Source organism: Mirounga angustirostris, unplaced genomic scaffold, assembly GCF_029215605.1.
Source record: "Mirounga angustirostris isolate CCGP_5_RB_7025 unplaced genomic scaffold, mMirAng1.0.hap1 SCAF_4, whole genome shotgun sequence".
NCBI classification, from domain to species: Eukaryota; Metazoa; Chordata; class Mammalia; order Carnivora; family Phocidae; genus Mirounga; species Mirounga angustirostris.
In genome coordinates this window covers 3,241,003-3,261,375 of record NW_026991712.1, presented here as the reverse complement: position 1 = coordinate 3,261,375, position 20,373 = coordinate 3,241,003, and the positions used below count along the sequence as shown (strand labels likewise).

General features: G+C 51.3%; 1 protein-coding gene and 1 pseudogene across 2 annotated transcripts in view; one reads left to right on the top strand and one right to left on the bottom strand.

Moving 5' to 3' along the window:
• Positions 1 to 20,373, bottom strand: part of AGO2 (argonaute RISC catalytic component 2) — a 111,819-nt gene that overhangs the window by 90,395 nt on the left and 1,051 nt on the right. The window lies entirely within an intron of this gene.
• Positions 5,331 to 5,507, top strand: LOC123860550 (U12 minor spliceosomal RNA; annotated as a pseudogene).

Sequence of the window (20,373 nt, the reverse complement as noted above, 5' to 3'; positions counted from 1 at the left end):
CCTTGATCATCTGAGACCACGCAGAGGTCCTGGGGCAGAAAGCTTCCAGAACCACCGCCTGCACTTCTCATTTTGTGGCGCGGGCTGTCATGCAGACTGTCTTCTGAAAACCCAGTGGCTCTGCTCAGGTCTCTCCGGAACGATGGCGACAGCTGCACCTCTCACGGGCACGCCAAAAACCCCAACTGCGGAGGGGCTGCAGACGTGCGGGGCCGGGCTTCCGCCAGACGGCAACACCAGCAACATGGGTTAGCTGGCAGAGGCCTGGCGGGCCCGCCCCGTCCCGGGCGGCAGAGCTCGGAGCCCGGCTCCCGCCCAGCTCCCGCGCCGTGCCGTGTCCCGCCGGCTCGGGCGGGGAGAAGGCCAGGCTGCACCAGATAGTCCCGTCTCTCTAGGAAACTGCCAACCAGAAGAGGGAAACAGGCACACGGAAAGTGTCGAGAGAACACACAGTTAATCATTAATAAACGTGGAAATGGTCCATGCTTGTTCCAAAGCAAGTGGAAAGGACCCACGGTACACCTCAGTGCATGAAGTTCATTTACAAATGTCTTTGGATTCAGCGGGTTAGTATTCGCCTCCCACAGACACCACCCAGAATGGAGAGGGAGGCGAGCACGCAGTCTGTGTGAACAGTGACCTTTCCAAGTCCAGTCATATAGGGACCGGTGCACAGTTCTGGATACCATTTTTTGGAGGGGGTAGGGTGAGGCTTTGGCAAATCATCACATTACCTCCAAGTTTCTTCAGTTACTTCAGCTTAAACAACTATTCATCAAGTGCTCAACTCAAAAGCAGCAAACATCATTCACTTCAAAATACATAAAATTTCACCAGGGAAAAGATTTGCGCAAACAGGTGCTCTTCACCACTTCCAGTGAGCAAACAGCTTTCTTGCCCAGCTCCTAAGCTGGAGGATTATAGGCCTGATGACTGGTCCTCACCAGCCCTGGGGGCTCGGTCGTCAGTGATCCCAGCAAGAGGGGAGAGGAAATCATCTGCAGGCTTTTGGAAGAGCTAAGAAGTCTGCCTTCCTCCTATCTTACAGCTCAATCTTAAAACAACCCGCCACCGAATTCGGGTCCCCTTCTGCCCCTGCACTAACGTGCCAACGGACGGCAGTGCGACCGGCCCACCGCAGAAACAGAGCTCGACGTGCAGATGCGCTACCATGATACAGGCTATGTGAAGGTCAGTGCACAAACCACGGTGAGCAACATAAAGCACAGGCCAGGGGCGCCCCAAACAGCCACCATGGCTCACTGGGCCACCCCCGTAAGGGCAGCCCTTTTTGTTCTGATGTAAAAAGAATGGGAGATCATCTAGGGATCCAGAAGCTCTGCTTCAGAAAGGGCCTTTCATCCTATTACCCACTTCTGGTCATCATCCTTCAGAAAAGCATATAGAAGGGGCGCCTGGGTGGCTCAGCTGGTTAAATGTCTGCCTTCGGCTTAGGTCATGATCCTGGGGTCCTGGGATCGAGCCCCTCTTAGGGCTCTATGCTCAGCAGGAAGCCTGCTTCTCCCTCGCCCTTCCACTCCCCCTGCTTGTGGTCTCTCTCTAATAAGTAAATATTTTTTTAAAAAGCATATGGAAGTGATCTCAGACTTCAGGTGGCAGAGGCAGCTTCAGAAAATGCCTGAAGGGGCGCCTGGGTGGCTCAGTTGGTTAAGCGTCTGCCTTCGGCGCAGGTCATGGTCTCAGGGTCCCGGGATCGAGCCCCGCATTGGGCTCCCTGCTCGGCGGGAAGCCTGCTTCTCCCTTTCCCACTCCCCCTGCTTGTGTTCCCTCTCTCGCTGTCTCTCTCTCTCTGTCAAATAAATAAAATCTTAAAAAAAAAAAGAAAAAAGAAAAGAAAATGCCGGAAATATTAACAAAGGGTGGTTAGCGGAAGGAAATTCCCCCAAAGTGTTCAGAGTTACCAAAGGGCATCAGAGATCCATGGTGTAAAAAAAAGCAAGAGTAAAACTCAAACCAGTATTCATTAATTCAAAAGAGCATTCTAAAAAAAATTTCACCCGACTGCTCTTTAATTAAAACACTGGAGGGGCACCTGGGTGGCTCAGTCGGTTAAGCGTCTGCCTTCGGCTCAGGTCATGATCCCAGGGTTCTGGGATTGAGCCCCGCATTGGGCTCCCTGCTCGGCGGGAAGCCTGCTTCTCTCTCTCCCACTCCCCCTGCTTGTGTTCCCTCTCTCGCTGTCTCTCTCTGTCAAATAAATAAAATCTTAAAAAAAAAAAAAACCCAAAACACTAGAAAATCCAAACCCACTAGTTCCAAGTCCATTTTTTCCTTTTATTCCTTAGGGAAGCTTAAGCTACCACAGAGAGTTCTCTTAAAGGGTCCTTTACATTTGCATAATTATGGCAAAGCAATGCAAGCTACTCTCCTTGTGTGTTCAACCACCGAACAGGTGCACTGTCCTGTCCTGACGACACCCATGGGGTCAAGGTCCTGGAATGTGCAGGCAGGTGCCCAGCTCCATGTCTGGACTCCGGCACTTCCTGCTTTGTGCCCTGCACCTCCGTGTGCCTCAGTTTCCTAACCAGCAGTACCAGGTAGGGTCATGTCAACACTCCGAAAGCACTGCACTGGTGCACGGTACACGAGCAGCCAGGACAGCCGTGTGAGCTATTAGTGACCTGACTTTGTCCCTTACCCCCGACCACTTCCCTCTGCAGCTCGAGTCACTTCCTGAGCCTCCAACTGCACATATGTGATTCTCCTCCCCATCTTCATCACACGCAGGCCTGTGGCCATCCATGTGGGTCCCGGCCGCGCACCTATTCACCACCTTCCACACACTTCCACTATTAACTGTCTCCTAGGTCCTGTAATCATGCTGTAAATAGTTTTAAGGCTAAAGGCCATGACTTGCCAAATGCAAGCATTTAAAACAGACCACTTTTAAAATAAACAAGAATGTCATGACGTGGATGGTGACAGGGCACTGTGCAGGATTCAGGTCCTGATGGCCCAGGAGCAGGCCTGATGCCACCAGCTGTCTGCACCTGCTCTCGGGCCACGCTGGACCCAGCGTGTCTGCCTAGCACAGAGCACAGCTTCCGTGACACCGAAACATCACCTGAGCAGCGGCGGCAGCTCGAACTCAAAGCCAAAGTACCAAAATGAAAAGGGAAGCCCTCCACTACCTGACCACCAGCCGATAATGTAGGGCACAAGTCAGGTGCAAGTTCAGGGGCAGGGGGCGGGGCGCAAGCGAGAAACACAGGTTACATGAAGTTTAAATGTGTCCAGAGTGGTTTGGGGGGGTTTTTGTTTTTAAAATGTAGACAAGCCTCCTGCAAGCGTCCGTTTCCAGGTCTCTACTTGGTTACAGGCAGAGACGACCCCCTTTCCTGCACCTAAGAGCCCCTCCACACCGAGGTCTGTTTCCAATTAAGACACACTATTGAGTTACAGCGCGAACGTGTCTGCTTTGTTTCTTCTGAGGCTTTGTTTAGAAAACAACTTTGACAGTGTCCAACCAAACAATGAGGACCGAATACGGGAAGAGTCGCTTACAAGAATCAGGAAAATCTGTTCCCGTTCAAAGAAGGGTGTTTTACGAGAAACACGTGCCACACTCATCTGTGTCGGTTTGCAATCTCTAATCGAAGCAGCTCAGCCGGGAGACGTGCCTTGCAGGAGCATGATGGAAAATTCCATGGACAGACGGACGCGCTGTCCTGTAGGACTCAGTGTGGGATCTTCGGGGGACTATACAGCATTTGCACTGAGTCATCCACATCCCTGCATGGGTACCCCGTAGCCCAGCTCTGCACAATTTCTGTGGCTCATCATCCAGGCCAGAGCGAAAGCTCCCCCAGGAACCCCACCACCTACCACATCAGCACCCTGCTTTCTGCAGCCCTCACCAGCCCCAGGCAACACACAACACTGGCACAAACTTACCATGCAGTGTAATTTTTAAATTCCCCAAGCAGGGCATACTCCCCCGCCAAAGGAGCCGCGGCATTTCTTCTACCCACTAAAATAATCGCTCGTATGATAAGTAACATGCACTGAGCACATCCTAGGCATCAGGAGGCATTTTCCATGTAGTAACCCATTTTGCTTTCACAGTAATGACTGTTAATTATGATAGTTAGAACAATTAATTATTCTACATAATTAAGAATCATGATGATCCAGAATTAAGATGAATAAATATATCAAGAGTTATTTGTTATAACTGAATGTCTCTATATTATATATAAAATACACCATATTCGTTATCCTGATAATTCTAGGATATGTAATTTTATATTAATAGTTATTCATCATAATAACTAAAATTGGTACTTTCATTATCCCCGCTTCATAAATGTTTCCTCATCGAGAGCCAATGTGATGAGAGCAGCCAGGATGGGAACGCAGGGACACGCAGCTGGGACAGCACCATTGCTCTCTGTCAGCCTGGGGGTATGGACCCACACGGCGGGTGCTCAGCAGGTGTCCTGGAGCCCCCCCACCCTTATGAATGAAGTCAGCTTACTAGGGTCTTCCGTGATCAACCCCTTGGGGAAGACATGTTTTAGCATTAACTGTTTATACCTCAGTGCCTATGTGGTTTTATTAAGCAGTCTAGTCCCCCACCCTACACACACACACACACACACACACACACACACACGTGCATGCACTCGCACACACGCACCCTCTGCCTCCACCTCTTCTGAGCCAGGAACCGTGTTAGGTGCTGCAGGCGCGGCCGTGAGACATGGTCCTGCCCTCTAGCAGCTTCTAGTTAGTGAGAGACAGACACCAACTCATCCCCTCAACACTTCCCCAGGGAGCGAAAAAGTGCTCTGAAGGAAAGGGGGTGTGCTAGATGTACACGGAAGAAGAAGGATCCTGAAACCAGCAGCTAGCAGGACTGCTTGCCGCAGGCCAGGCAGCCATTTATAATCCCCTGAATCCTCCCAACTCGGGCGGAATTTCTACAGCCAGTCCACCTCGTGAGAAGACTGAGGGACAGGAGAAGTGCCGCACAGCTAGGGGGCTTGTGCTCCCGGCCTGTGTCCCGAAGGAGGCCACCACCTTTTCACTTGAAACACGGGTCCCTCCGCCCCACATGCAGATAAACAGCACTCAGAAATGCTCAAGATACTAGGTGAACAGCAGCAACATAAAATTAGAAATGCAGGTGAATCCCAACTGTCCAAATATATGTAGGAAAAAAGAAGTCTAGGGGCGCCCAGCTGGCTCAGCTGGAAGAGCGTGCAACTCTTGAGTTCAGGGTTGTGAGTTCGAGGCCCACAGGTGTAGAGAGAACTCAAAAATAAAATCTTAAAAAAAAAAAAAAGACAAGAAAAAAAAAATGTCTGATGCCGTAAACTTATGAGTAAGGAAAGTAATAATTTGGGGTGGTGCCCGGATCCTCACTGCTAACGTAAGACGGATTTCTGAGCGGAACCACTATCTGCCCGCCCCCCTTTCACACTGGAAGAGCAGACTGGGATGAAGGTCATGAATGGGGTTGAGAAGGGGGTGGGGGGGGGTGGAAGAAGAGGAAAAAACGTCTGGAAATAACCTCACACGTATTAACTCTCCCTCCCAAGGATTATTATGGGTGACTTTTTTCTATTTCTGTTAGTATCTTCTAAATGCTTTGAGATGAGATGCATTCCCTTTATCATGAAGAGCAGAACGCTTTTTGGAAAACGAATCAGGAGGCCACACTGCCTGCGGGGAGAGCCCACTCGACAAGCGGACTGCGCTGAGCAGCTGCTCTGATGAGGGCGGCGGGGCTTGTCCTGGAGGCCGCCCCCCAGCCTCCTCTCCCGGGCGGAGCTCGGCGGAGGAGCCTTGCTGACCGGGGCACACAGTGTATCCACATGTAGCAAACGGTGTCACCTGGCCGTCGGCAGCAACTGTTACCAAGTTGCTCTTCAGGCTCTCGCATACTTGCTAGCAACGCTCTGTAGCAACTCCCACATTTACATGAGCAACACCAAGACCAGTTCTGCGGGGAGGCTGGGTGGGGGTTCTGGCTCTCCTCACACAATCTCATTTTCCCCTCCAGACTACTCATGACCCTCCACAGAACTGACCCAAATTTCTCATACACTAGAACTGGAAGCAAGGACCTGAGACAGACAACAGGAACTGTCAGAGGGAAGGGGGCAGAGGAGAGAGGAGCCAGCGGAGGGGCTCTGGAAGGCAAGGTTCTGACTGCCTATTATCTGGCGAAACACAAGAAAGCCACACACAGACACCAATCCTCTAGTTAGTACATTTGTTTCTCCCACGGACACTGGGTAGCAATTCTGAAACCACTTTCTATGTCCTGGGTCTGAACGTATTGCGCATAACCAGACACAGACTTCTCACTATCTGGTAAAGAAGTTATAAATACGGAAAGAGGAAAGCTAGAATAAACCTTGGGGTATTGGACTGGAATCAGAAGTATCAGCATGAACTCACGGGTTTTCATAGATACACAGAAGGACAGATAAATATAGATGTGCATGCATGTGTGAGAACAGACACATCTATTTCCTAGCTGTGTCTACCACAAGGACACCCCAACAGCAAAGCACACACACCCAGGGCCCCAGGCTTACTTGCTTTCACCATTCTCCAATAAAAGGAACCAGGGCTCCCTGACAGGATGGACCGGGCAGCAAAAATACAAGGTGAGCCTAGGGCGGCTTGGAGGTCCAAACGGGAAATACTGAAACATAGCAGCGGCTGTGTTGGAAGGACACGGGCACTCCTTGGAAAGGCTCCACGTCAAGGTCACAAAACACGAAGAAAGGGGCTGTTGCAGATGGGACAGTGCAAGAGATGCGACAACAAATGCCATGAGGGCCTCCAGGCTGGAGGGGGTCCTGAAACGGACGCGGTGTGTCCAGAAAGCAGACCCACTCGGTCTAACAGCCAAACTGGATTCGGATCTGTGGCTTAGCTAATGGCACTGCTACCTGAACGTCGATTTCTCGGTGGTGGCAACTGTCCTATGATTCTGTAAGATAACCTTAGGGGGAGGCTCAGATGGGAACTTGGTACTACTTTAGCCACTTCTCCCCAGGTCTCAAATATGTCAAGCTCTTGCTGTGTCTCTCTCTGTCAAATAAATAAATAAAATCTTAAAAAAAAACCCAAAACAAAAGAGTATCTAGGAAGGCAATGAAATGAAGCATTAAATAATGGAGGGTAAGGGGCAGGGGAGAAACAGGCGAGCAAGGCTGGACCGGATCGGTGAGTGGCGTGATGGTGCCCATCACCACAGGGGCTCCTATTTTCTCGTCTACTGTGCACGTTTGAATTTTTCCTCATGAACAAGTCCTTCAAAACTTTTTCTCAAAGTCTGCAAACAACGTAAATCTGCTCACTTCCATTAGTGCCCAGCACCACCCAGGCAAACCGAAGAAACCAAAGGCAGCCATCTCTAGACACTGTCCCCATCTGCTCCACCCGCTGCCCGAAGAACCTGTCCAGTGGGCCGCGCTGGTCATCTCCGAGCCACTCCCCGCCTCTTCGCCACCGTGGCCAGCAGGACCCTCAGAAACACACACGGTGCTTGCGCAGCTCTGTCCCCCGCTCCTGGCGTTCTGGATTGAGAGCACCGCGCCCAGGGCAGCCCCTGCCCCTGAACCTGTCCGGTCCCATTCCAGGCCCCCGACAAGCCGTGCTCCCTGTCATATTCCCTTCCGGCTCCGGGAACGTGCTCTCCATCCCACCTGCACTAAAAACATCTGCCATTTTCCATGGATTTGTGGGTGACCACTTGATTCGTGTCTGGGTTCACGACTCAGACAGTGAGCTCGGAGGGCAGGGGCTGCTTGGGTGTGCATCCACTGCTGTGTCCCCGGCACTGGGCGCGATGCCAAGTGTGTGGCTGGCACACCATGCCTTTTTCCAAGAGTGAACATCTCTGCCATTACGCATACGGGCCCGACTCGGGGTACTGGACGCTCACATTCTTTCCTGCCCTATTAAAGTGCGCTTAGCTTTCTTGTGTCGTTTCTAGTTCTCCAGGCCCAAAACACACTCCAAATCTGGCAAGAAGAAATGGACCCTATCTTATAGCTATTAAGTATATTAAGCTTATTATAGCTATTGAGATCTGGACAAAACATGGTTAAACCTAGGTGTTTTTTGTTTTTTGTTTTTTTGCACTTCGGTAAATAATAAAGTATGCAAAAATGGGTTATTACATTAAGAATTTCATTTTCTAAAAGGCAGTGATAACAGTAAGTATTGGTAAGGACGTGGAGAAACTGGAACCTTCGACACTTGGCAGGAATGTAAAATGGTGCAGCCGCTGTGGAAAACAGTCTGACGGCTCCTCAGTCACAGAGTATAACCCCGCAATTCCGCTCCCAGTACGTGTCCAAGTGAAATGAAAACATGTCCACGCACCAACTGGTACACGAATGCTCATGACAGCAGTATTCACAAGAGTCGAAAGGTAGAAACAACCCAAATGTCCAAGAGATGAACAAACTGCAAGACATCCATACAACGGAGCACTGGAGCGTAAAGAGGGATGGGGTGCCGACACGTGCCATGTGAACCTGGAAACACCGTGCTCAGTCAAAGCCAGACGTAGAAGGTCATACAGTTTTGGATTCCACTTATATAAAATATCCAGATTAAACAACTCATCAAGACAGGACGCAGAATGGTGGTTGCCCAGGGCCTGGGGCACCACGGGGACAGGGCTTCTTTTTGGGGTGATGAAAATGTTTTGGAACCTGCTAGAGGTAATGGGTGCACTACCCTGTAACTCTACTAAATAACCCTGAATCACTCACTTACAACATCTTGTGATAGGGCACCTGGCGGGCTGATTCGGTGCAGTGTGCAGCACTTGATCTCAGGCTTGTGAGTCTGAGCCCCACTCTGGGTGTAAAGGTTATTTAAAAATAAAATTTTAAAGAAAAAAAGTAAAATGCCTTGTGTTGAGTGAATTTCACCTCAATTTTTAAAAAAGGCTATGACATTTTGAAAGAATTTCCTCTTTGAAACATCTAACAGTTTTCTTTTTCCCTTGTTAACGATACAGACACACTTGGAAAAGACCACACAAATAATATCAACAGTGGCTGAGAGCACTGGAGGGCGGGGGGCACTGCCAGGGAGACTGGAGTTGTCTAGAACAAGGCAAACAACTTTCTCACAGCATCCAAAAGATGACTGCAAGACTCCTTAACAACCATCATTCTACAACATGGACTTAAAACTACCTTATTTCAATAAAAACGTGCGAAAATAAAATACAAACCACGTCTCAAATAAACGTTTACTGGAATGACACCGGGTACCACTGGAAAACTTAACGGTGTGTCTTGCAAACTACAACTTAATTTCATCCTTGAAGTTCGGCAGGGATGGTACCCCCAGCCCGCAGGGCCCCCCACTCGCTGCCCCTTCAGAAGCACGGATCACCCACCGGGGCGCCTTCTCCGACGAGCCCGGGCTCAGCACCATGCTCCAGGCAGCCAGGACTCTTAGTCATTGGTCGTCGGAGGGAGAGGATTCCCTGATGGAATGAAATTTAAATCCCTCAAAAAGTCAACCTAATTCTTTGCTTTTCCTCTAAAGACCAATAAAATAAAAATAAAATAAAATAAAAATGCCACACAGAGTTCCTTCAGCTTTACAACCAAATTTCTTACCATCTATTCTATTTACTTCATAGCATTTATCTTCTAGAGAATTTTCACCCAAGACATCCATTTTTTCCTGAATTCACCTCTAGAATTCCATGACTGAGAGGTTCACCAGCTCTTCACTGGGGCCTTCAGCCCCGGGGACAGCACAGCTCCCTGCTGGGTCCCAGGCCACATTCTGGCTCTGGCAGCAGGCCAGGGCTGGGGGTGCTGACATGTGTCAATGCCTCAAACTCTCACCGGAAGGCAGATGAGATAGCTGTCCCCTTCTCACACATGAAGACACGGAGCTAAAAACGGGCTCAGGAGCGCTTTGGGGCTGCACAGCCCAGAGGGGGCGAGGCCAGATCCCACACTCACGAAGCTTCTAGCTGGGCGCACCAGGCCATGCCTCCCACCCAGCGTGGGCCACCTCCAGGCCTAGCTCCTGAGGGCACAGCTCTGGACAAGACTGATAGGAGCAAAGAGGGAGGCAGTCAGTGCCCCTCGCTGCACCTCCACCAGCCAGATCATCAGCCAGGCTCCGTGGAATGGATTCGTGGGCTGCACACGGAACCTACCAACATCTGGACACGTACTCACGAGAGGGGAGCTGGGAGGCTGGCGGAGAAGGAAGACTTTTCACTGTCTGCTCTTTGACATGTTAGGATCTGACTTGTCCCATGTACATCCACTACCTGTGTAGGTAAATCATTTCATAAGTGGCCCCCACGGTCCTCTTCCCTCCAGACAGCTTAACACGTGTCACCCTCGAGGTACGGTTGCCACCTTCCACGCCAGACAGAGGTGGGAGAGACCACTTCCACGGGGAACCACGGAGTCACGAGGGCAAGGGAGGACTGCAGCCCGAAAAAGCGCTCGAGTGGGCCGCGTGGGAGATTTTTCAAGAGTGTACACAAGTTTCAAGTCACTAAGTAAAACATTAACAATTAAATGGAATAAACATTTAGTGAGGAAAAAGAAAACACTACGGCGGACACTGGGAAACAGACCAAAGATAACCAAGAGGATCCAGGGCGCAAGCAAATGCAGTTTAATGCATTTGTTAATGAAGGACACTGACCACCAGGCAAAACACATTGGGTGCAATAAATGTGCCAAGTGAAGACGATGGATTTTTTCTCCTGGATTTCCGAGAACTGCCTTACATGAGGCCCAGACAAAAGTGGGGCGCCTGGGTGGTTCAGTTGGTTAAGCATCCGACTCTCGGTTTGGGCTCCAGTCGTGATCTCAGGGTGAGATCAAGCCCCGGTCAGGCCAGGCTCCGTGCTCAGCTGGAGGATTCTCTCTCCCTCTACCCCTCCCCCCCCAAGATAAATAAATAAACCGTTTTTAAAAAAATTGAAAAATAAAAAACAAAACTTGCCTCAGCTGCTCCTTCCTTACCCCATCATCAACGACCCCAGGGTTCTTCTCAGCCAGCTCGGGGGAAGGGTCTCGGCTCCGGCCCCACGAGCAGGCTCCCCTTCACCCCCTCTGCTCTGCCACCAGCGAAAATCTTAGCACCTCCCCACCTGTAGGTGCATGAAGACTCCCAACTCCTCCTGTCACACGCATGCTAACCACCCTCGGGGGACCCTGCCACCCCGCAGCGTCACCTCCAGAGCTCCAGGCCTCCCCCAGCACTCAGCAGCAGCCTGCCCAGACCGGTCTGTCTTCTCAACAGGTTGTCCTGCCTTCAGGCCGCTCCCGACATGCCTCTGCCTTCAAGATACACCCACCTCCGAACAGCTGACCAGGGCAAGTTTTTACCGCAGAAGCAGAACTCCCTAGTGAAGTGATGGAGCCTAATGACCGCCAACCAACAGCAAGGGCCGTGAGGAAAGAGCAGACAGACCTGCCTCCTGAGGTCTGCATCAGTGGTGGGGTATCAGCGTCCGAAAGTCCTCAAACCCCAGAAAGTAGAACCTGCATCGGATCAAGCCTTTGGGTCTGACCACTGATTTGCAAGAAGCCACACAGGACAGAGGAACATGTCGGATTACACCAAGATGTCATCAGCCAAACCCAGAGTGTGGGAAACAAGCCCACCCAGCCAGCTTCTTCCACCAAGAAACAGCGAGAAGCGGGGGAGAGGAGGAGAAAGCTAGAGATGAAGAGACAGGACATGGCTGTTTGCGGCTGGGGAGGACGGGGTGGTGGGAGTGACAGCTAGAAGCACAGGGTTTCTCTGGAGGGGGGACCATGTCCAGACACTGTGGGAGTGGCTGCGTAAGTCGGTAAATGGACTAAAACACACTAAATGTTATACTTTAAATGGCAAATTGCATGGTACATGAGTTATACATCAATAAAGCTGTTACTTTTGAAAAGATATTGAAAAGACACGTCAGCCAATCACAATGTGAGCCTTAGCGGGATCGTGACTCAGTCACCTGTGAAAATCCACATCACACGAGTCACCGGGCGGATCTGAAGAGGAGCTGGGCCGCCCAGGACAGTGAGGAGTCGTCGTCTCTAAACTGGTAACTAGAGGACCACCTAAGGAGGACTGAGGTGGGGGGCAGGCAGAGAGACCCCCTTCCCTTGCATAGCTTGCTCCTGAAGATGTGTAAATAAAACAGCATGACTGGGGTCTGCACAGAACAACAAGGGCGGGGGGGGGGACAGCGAAGAGGGCTCCAGAGGAAGCAAGGAGCTCTTGGGGGCCAGTGGGGGGATCACACACGCTTCCACTCCTTCACCTCTTCCACCTGACCCAGGCTCAGCCCCTGCACGGTGACCCCCTCCAGGCAGACTCCCTGCCTCCACCCACCCTCTCTGGTCTGTTCTTAACACGGTGGCCACACGGATCACTTTAAAAATTCAGCCGACGCCTCTCCTCTGCTCAGTCCCTCCTGGGCATGAAGTCCTTCACAGACTCCAGGCCCAGCCGACGCTGACTTCCCCACCCTCAGCCTGCACCTGCCTGCCCCTCTCACCTCACCCCCCCTCCCTCCTCTGCTGGGTCTTGCTCCAAGCGCACCTTCTCGATGCACCTGCACTGTCCCCGCCCCCACGCTGCTCACTCGCCTTCACCTTCGGCAGGTACCCCAGACACGCTTCACAACTACCTCGCTGGTGTGGGTCTTGTTTTGATTGTCCATCTCCCCTCACACAAGATCCTGACTGTTCATCCCCAAAAGGCTTCACTGCCTACAGCTCAAGGTTAAGTTGTAATTACCAGTCACAGGCGCTCTGAGACACCTTCCCAGCCTAACTCGATGTTCTTGCAGTGAGCCACGTGCTTGAACATTTCACGAACGGCACGCTTCTTAAAGCAGCCGCACGCATGAGGAACAAAGCCTCCCCAGCAGTGTCCCCCCCCCCGTCCCCAGTCACTGACGCGGCCACTCTAGGGTCCCCACATAGAAACTACAAGCAGAAAACTGTGTTTGGGTTCCACCCGTTTGTGACCGGGCGCATCGCTTAGAGACAGAGCCAGGTGCTTTGTAAGCATCACTCCTGTCCACGGGACCAGGCAAGGCGGGTCCCCAACTACCGTGAGCCCTAGTGGGCAGGCTTTATCCCCACACTGCACTAGACTTGGGGCCCTTCTGAGGGATGCTGACAGGGACACTAGCTCGGAGCACCAAGGCCAAGCTTTCATCTCCCTGGTACTGAGCCTTACGAGGCAGTCATGAACACCAGGCACCCGGCAGAGGATGTTTATCAGGGACGTGGTTTTTAAAATGTTTTCTTATCCCTCACCGCTTGCAAGAAGACCCAGAGGTCAACCAAGGAGAGGAAGGGCAAGATGGGAGCTCGTGTACCCACCCACAGGGGCTCTGGTGCTCAGCAGACAAGGATACACTGCCACAGGAGAGACAGTAATAATTAGGAGGCGCCTTCCGTGCACCCAGTGAGCACCGTGGCGAGCCACTGCAATCTGCCCGCGTTATCTCGTCTGATCAAAGCACCTCCACCAACAGGTGCTCATTCTCCGTATGAGGAGGGCACGGAGGTTCAGCCAGGATGCAAGTGAGGTTGGCCCGACGTGGAGCCTCTGCCCTGGGTCTGTCATGGTCGGGGGAGGGGGGGGACCACGATGCCACAGTGACTCTAGCAAGCCCTAGGGTCTGCAGGCACCTTGGCCCCCAGCCTCTGTCCAGAGTTCTCACTCTCTGCACATCTTCCTTGGCTTTCTCCCCACCTTTTACTAGTATTTCTCTATCAATTCCTTTGTTTCTACAAAGGAACAAAGGTTGCCTGGCCTGCTAGCTGTAAGGCCCGGGGAGTCACCTCTCCTGGAGCCTGGCCCTTCTCGCGCCCTGCCCAGCCCCCTGCTCCGAGGAGGACGGCGCCAGGACGTAAGTGCGAGCGCCCTCGGGGCCGGAGGGTCGGTCACCACCTGTAACTGAGACGCAGAAGCAGCCACCCAGTCGTGACAAATGCCCTCCCACCTTCGTGCCCTGCATAAGCTTGGTTAAAGCAAGACCGACCCGAGGGGCCTGACCGTGTGGTGAGCAAGCTCCCACTGCAGGGACGCCCCACTATCGAGTTCATGAAGCACCCCTACTTAGTCATCAACCCTGTGGACGGGCCCACGGGGCTCAAGCTCCCCCACAAACAAATGAACAAGACATCGTACAAAAAATCCCCAGTGGTTGTATTATTCTGCTTTGAGTCAAAGGGGACAAGTTTCTCAAATGACTCTGACCTATGGAACCCCATTAAGTACCAGAGCTCAGAGCCAAAACACCCAGAATAACTTGAAAAACTACCCAACGCTGCCCCTCAGGTGACTGCCCCAGATGACCCTCGAGATGGGTTTGAGTTACAATGAAAGACATTCAGGGGAGGAACCACCTTGATCCCTGCGTCTGGCTGGTTTTAAGGCTCCCTATGGTTCTGGGTGTGCTGTATGGGTTCTTAACGACGGAAACAGAACAGTTTTCACTGGGAACTTACTGAAGCCTCCCGAAGTAACCCTTCCAAGTCTTCGGTCCCAGCTCTAAGCAAAGGTGTGATAGGCTGTATTCAAAGCAACACGGAACCGTGCGGGGGCAGCTCAAGGAAGGAGGGGCCTTCATTAATCAGACCTGGCAGCTTTATCAGAAAAGGGAACCCCAGATAGGTAAGCCTGACTTGTCCTGGTCAATCACAAAGTCCGCTTTGGATCCCCCACACTCTCGCCTCCCAGAAACATGGCCCCAGGGCCGGCAAGCCCACTCTCTTCACATTTCTCCCGCTGGTGATGAAGATGCTCCTGGGTCCTGAGCTAGGCTCATTTTTATCTCCTCGCCCAGCCCCACTCCTCATATCAGCAGGTGTCAAACCCCGTATAAAAAGGCAACCACCTGGGACATTTGCAAAATTTAATTTCCAGGATCTTCGGGTGATTCTTCGACCAGCTGTTAGGCTAGAGAAGTGGGGCTCACTCCCCCAGGGTCCCCAGCTCCCACTCACTGAGCCCCAGCTGCGGGCACGCCCATGAGGCCGCTCCCCCTCGGCCCTTAGCCTGTCCTCCACCTCATGGAGGCCTTCCAGCCCCCTTCCCCAGGGCCCAGCTCAGTCTCAACATGTCCAAATGCCACGTGGGACTCTCTTCCCCAAAGCCTGCCGGTCTCCTACCATGTGGTACTTTTGCAGACAATGTCATCATCTGCCCATAACAAAGCTAGATGTAGTGACGCCCCCTTGGTGTCTCTCCAAAGGTTCACAAATGTGGTCACGAAGACGAGGATTCAGCCAGCTCCCCAACCACCATCTGTGGATGCTTCCTTTGGGCGTGCTCATTCACGCTTTCTGAACTCCCTGCCCTGCAAGAGGGCAGGGCCAGACCATGGTGCAAATCCACACCCACCCTCACTTGAGAGTGAAGATCCAGCCCAGGGCTACTCAGCACATCTCATCCTGTCCTCTCTGAGGACAGTGAGGTCAGTGCTATCAGCCACATCTTCCAGGTGTGAAAACAGAGGCTTAGACAAATGACACAGCTGGCCACAGTTCCGGACCGAAGAAGGGGTAGTTTGGGGCCCAGATACCAGCAGACGTCACCAAGTAAGTGGACCCTGCCTAGTAAGTACAGACGCCAAGATCCAAACCTGGGCGCAAGCTTACGTTCGGAGGGGACCCCAGGGGTCCTGTCCATCACTCCACCAAAGCCATCCCACCGGTGGGGTGGGGGGGGCGCCACGGTCTCAGGCTCTGACCACCTGCCTACAATTCCCCTTTCCCACTTCCACATACTGTCCCCCACGCTGCTGCCTCTTCTTTTTTTTAAGATCTATTTATTTATTTTACAGAGAGAGAGCTGGAGAGCGTGCTCACAGGAGCGGGGGGAGGGGCGGAGGGAGGAAAGAAGCAGACTCCCCCATGAGCGTGGAGCCCAATCCCACAACCCTGAGATCAGGACCTGAGCCAAAATTAAGAGTCAGATGCTTAACTGCCTGAGCCCTCTGGGCGCCCCCCAAAGCCCCTCTTCGCTTGCAGTGCTGTCAGAATCAGCAAAGCTGTGGGTGGGCTGACCCACCTTCCTTATCACCTGCACGTGGCCCCTGGGCCCTCACTACAGGGTTCCCAGGGATCCCTGGCTCCTTCCTCAGCCCCAGCCATGGCAGAAGTCAGCACAGAGGGGAGACATGAGGGGCCCGGAGCCAGCCAGGCCCAATGCCCTGCTTACAGATGAGGGAAACTGAGACGCAGGACACCACAAAGCTGGCGCCAGTGACAATCCCTGTCTGTCCACTGCTTGAGCTGTGACTTGAGGGAAGTAAGAGGAAGATTAAAAGGTGGGGTTTTCAAGTTCTAGCAGGCGGGGGATGCTGCCTCCAGTCTGTAGCTAGCGATGGAAAAATCGGTGGCCATCTCTCCAGGCTTGCATCCTTCAGACCTTAGGAGGATTTCAGTAAAAGAAAAGCCACTGAACAGTGAAAGAAGTTTAAAATGAGTAAGCCCCGGGGGGCCTGGCTGGCTCAGCGGGCAGAGCATGCAGACTCTTGATCTCAGGGTCATGAGTTCGAGCCCCCTGTTGCATGTAGACCTTTAAAATAAATAAATAAAATGTTTAAGCCCTTTATTTTTGAGCCAATCTATAAGCCCAAGATGTAAGAAATGCTTTGAGTCAGGGAGACATCCACCCTGATTTGCCCAGGCAGCCCTGGTGTATGCCTGTTTTTTCAGGGAAATAATTAGGAGCCCCCCCCACTCACCCTGGTTCACTTATAAAAGTTTCCAGTGTAGACAATCAAGTCTGGTCACCCAGGGTACAGCTCTATTGAAAGATAAATTAGAAGGGCACAGGTGTTTGGTCATGAAGAGTAAGGACCCAGAGACCAATCAGTGGTTTCAGGTTTTTAAACTTGGAGAGAGAAAAGCAGGAAAAAAAAAAGAAAAAAAAATTAGAATAGTGTACCTTAGGGATACTTAAACTGGCTAGAGTGCCCACGGCCACGGCGCCACACTTGGGGTCGAGGTAACAAAGTTGGGGGGAGAGCCAGGAAGTCTGGAGAAATGGTCAGGAGCAAACACAGAAGGTGACTGAGGAGATCTCCCCACCTCACACTGCAGAGGCCCCACCCAAACCTGGGGAAGAGACATCCCCATCTTCTCTGAAGATGCACAAATGCAACATGCTTCACAAGCACCACCCATGTTTTCTATACATCCTAAAACATCCCTTCTGCTCAGAACAAGATTCTTCTGCAATGGAAACTCCCAGATGCAAAGGGGTCTGCCTACAAACACTGCTTAAGATAAATGTGTCAGAATTAAAATCACAGGCAACTGGGTCTCCAACCAGCCTTATTCAACAAAACAGAGGGATCCTGAACGATAGGGCTCTTTTTAGAAAACGGGGGAGGGGGGATAAACATACTCTGAAGAAAAGGGATTTTAAAGATTAAGTGTCTCCAACCAGTCCACAGCAGGGGGACGGGCGGGGGAGGGGTGCTAGCTTTAAAGTCCAGATTAAAGGGCCCCAAAAGACACAAAACCAAATTTATGTGTGAACTTTTATTAAAATCCACAATCCAACACAACCCACTGTAAACACACTTCTGAGATAACAAGAGAACTTGATTACGGACTGTTGTGAAATGGCACTGGGTTTACCCTATTCTTTAGGCAGGGTACTTAAGTATTTGGGGTGAAATGACAGATCTGGAATTGGCTTTCGAGTATCTCCGCAAAGCCGAAGGGGAAAAGGGGAAAACATCTGAAGCCAACGCAGATCATCTTGAGAGCTGCCGAGGCTTGGTGACGGAAAAACGGGCGAATATTGTACTAGTCACTCAAACTATTTCACAATAGAAACTATTAAAAAAAACTCAAGTGTTACATTTTGAACACCCACAGTAACGATTCATGAAACAAAAACATATTTTACCAGACGCACGTAACACTCATTACAAAGAATAAACCGGACTGACACTGTTCCAATTTTTTTTTTTTAAAGATTTTATTTATTTATTTGAGAGAGAGAGCACATGAGAGGGGGGAGGGTCAGAGGGAGAAGCAGACTCCCCGCCGAGCAGGGAGCCCGATGCGGGACTCAATCCAGGGACTCCAGGATCATGACCTGAGCCGAAGGCAGTCGCTTAACCAACTGAGCCACCCAGGCGCCCCTGTTCCAAGTTTTGACACTGAAATTTGAAGGTAACAAGAAATAATACCCTGCTTCTGAAAACCAGATAGTTTTGAGGAGTTGAAGCTTTTCCATCTTGTTTTCCTACACACTTATTTACAGGTTTCTTCAAGGTTTGTAACAACAGATCCGCACCGTCTGGCCTGCAGCGGCCTCACCAGCGCCGAGGGACGTCTGCCGTTGGGCAAACGCCACACCATCACTGGCGACCAGGACATAGCCCCACTGATAACTGGGGTGGGGAGAGACGTGGGGAGCAGGAGGAACCCAATGGCACCAGAAACCAGGCAGAGAGCCAGTTATTCTTAAAGTCACAATCCAGGTTAGACACCTGGCAAACAAGACTTCTAGGTCACAAAAGTTACTTTGTAGCAATGCCCAGACGGCTATAACTCAGAGCAGGTGAGCACTATACAACCAAAGAAACAATCCCCTTAGAACAGGATCCCTCGGACAGAGTAAGATCTTTAAGTTGTTCAACATCAACAACAACAACAACAACAAACGAAGCTCTTCATCTCTGAAGGTTCAGGGTCACTGGAGAACCCACCTGAACCACTAACTCTTTCAAATAGTTAAAAAAAAACTACCAAACCTCAAAGCACAAACATTAATTCACATATGTAATAGCATTTACCATGAGCGTAACATATACCTACTGTGAGCTCTACCTTTTGAATTAATCTATTTAGTAAGTTGCTTAACAAGTGTATTAAAATTGGAAGTAGCAAAACGATTCGTGATTCTTCTACAATCCAGACTGAACATTTTCATTATTCTAAATTAGGAAATGTAACATTAAAAAGAGTTTCATTGAAGAAACTACTCCAAAAGTTCCTTTAAGCCAAATTAAAAGCCTTAGTATGCAGAATAAACCCGAACTGCACACAGCCTTGTAATTACAGCACACGCACAGAGCCTGAAATTTGGGTTCATTCCCATCGCGCCATTAGCGAAGAACTATCCTACAGACCCATTTATTTTTTTTTTTCAACCAAAGCTGTCCAATTCCAGGGCAGGTTTATCGGTGAACCATGAGGCCTTCTCCCCACCACGCCACGACGCAGAGGCCCACAGGAGAGCAAGATTCTTCCAAAAGGTGTTAGTGACCAGAAAGGAGCCTGGAGATCCAGAGGGCTACAGGTTTTGGAAAATGAAAGGCGAGAAAAATAGCCCCGTGCAGAGCACACAGTTCAGGGTAAGCAGTGCTTCCCGAAGCTCTCATTTCAATTACACCTGAGCGCACGCGCACACCGGTCCAGTCTAGATGTAACAGGTACTTCTGACTGTGGGTCAAGGTCAAAAGGACTGGAGACCACCTCTTTAAGGAGAGTGTACAGAGTCAGCTTGGGATCAGACAGATTGTCCTAATGCTCACCGGCCATATGACCTTGGCAAGGTTCTTAACCCATGGGAGCCTCTGTTGTGTATCTTCAAAATGAACATCACCAATTCAGCGAGCCATCCTATGGATTCATTAACTTGAGACACAACACAAAGCTTGACCTTCCTCAAGGTTCTTTACTTTTTCCGGGCCTTCAACTTTTAAACTGAAGCTCTGAAAAAACCCACGCTGTATTGGTTAACACCACAGGGGCTCCCGGGAGAGCCTCCCTCCGCTAGGTGAGGGGCTCCCCTGCCATTGCACGCGGGGTGCGGAAGGGAGTGAAACCGACTGCCCAGGGTCTCAAGAAGCCAAAGTGGCCCTCAGAACTGCGCCAACAGAGCCCAGGGCCCTTCCCCACCAGACCTGAGTAATCTCCCGGGTGCAGTAGTAAAACCATTCTTCAATCAAACTGCCGAGAGCCTGGAAGGGTTTAAAAGTTGGTCTCACTCAGACTGGGAGCAGCTTTCAAATTAAGTGACATCAGAAATTCACAAGGCATAGAGCTGTTTGTGAACAGACACAGCAGTGAGGGACGAGGTCAAGCGACCTGAGTGGATCAAGAGGGGGCTTCCAGACCCCCTGACTTGGAGCGAGTCTGGCACAGGTCAAGCCAGGGCCCCATCAGCACGGGGCCGTGGAGGGCCAGGCCCGGGAGTACAGCTAGCACGGGGCCAGGACCAAGGCTGGTGCCTGCGGGGCCTGCAGCCGGCTGCAGCCTGGCGGACAAAGGGGACAGGCAATGCCCTGTCCAAGTGGCAGGGCCAGCCGGGAAATTTAGGAGCCACGTGCCTGGCGGG